The following is a 349-nucleotide window of genomic DNA, read 5'->3' as shown; positions in this document are numbered from 1 at the left end:
GCCTCCGTCCCGTGGCACCGGTCAGAAGTTAGACTGGCCCCAGGGAAAACGGTTCTTATGTGAGCGTCGACCAGGATGCCAGGTTGAGGGGCGCCGGCTGGACTTAAGTGGTGACGTCTGTTAGCCTCTCAGCCTGGGGGCTTCATGGGGGGGCGCGGAGCAGGACCCTCCGCAGCGGGCGACCTGCCTGAGCACAGCCTCGGCGTCAGAGTGGCCATGATCCCTCCGCGCTGCCCACGAGCCTCGGCCCAAGGGGCCCTGGAGCAGGTGACCGGGGTCTCCTCCTCTCTGGGGAGGGAGGCACGTCCAGTGCACCCGGGAGGGCGAGGGGCAGTGGTTGCAGAATGGG

This window comes from Pteropus vampyrus, unplaced genomic scaffold, assembly GCF_000151845.1.
Source record: "Pteropus vampyrus isolate Shadow unplaced genomic scaffold, Pvam_2.0 Scaffold304, whole genome shotgun sequence".
NCBI lineage: Eukaryota > Metazoa > Chordata > Mammalia > Chiroptera > Pteropodidae > Pteropus > Pteropus vampyrus.
The sequence above is the reverse complement of the archived record's forward strand: the minus strand, read 5'-3'. Positions refer to the sequence as shown.